The following is a 375-nucleotide window of genomic DNA, read 5'->3' as shown; positions in this document are numbered from 1 at the left end:
CCGCCGTTTGCTCAGAGAGGGCAGAGGAGGTCTCCGGCACGCCTCCGAGTCGAGGTCGGGGTACAGCCGGGGTTTTGCGTGATTAAAAACCGACTGGGGCTTCTGGGCCAAGCTGCGGAAGTGAAAACCCTTCCCTCGCTGTGAGGTTTGTCAGGGTTTAGAGAAACCTCCGCCGTTTGCTCAGAGAGGGCAGAGGAGGTCTCCGGCACGCCTCCGAGTCGAGGTCGGGGTACAGCCGGGGTTTTGCGTGATTAAAAACCGACTGGGGCTTCTGGGCCAAGCTGCGGAAGTGAAAACCCTTCCCTCGCTGTGAGGTTTGTCAGGGTTTAGAGAAACCTTTGTTTGAATCGCTCGGTTCCCCGAGACGGCCCTTCC

The sequence above is a fragment of the Phaethon lepturus genome, unplaced genomic scaffold, assembly GCF_000687285.1.
Source record: "Phaethon lepturus isolate BGI_N335 unplaced genomic scaffold, ASM68728v1 scaffold40761, whole genome shotgun sequence".
In the NCBI taxonomy this organism is placed as follows: domain Eukaryota; kingdom Metazoa; phylum Chordata; class Aves; order Phaethontiformes; family Phaethontidae; genus Phaethon; species Phaethon lepturus.
This window is presented reverse-complemented; position numbering follows the sequence as displayed.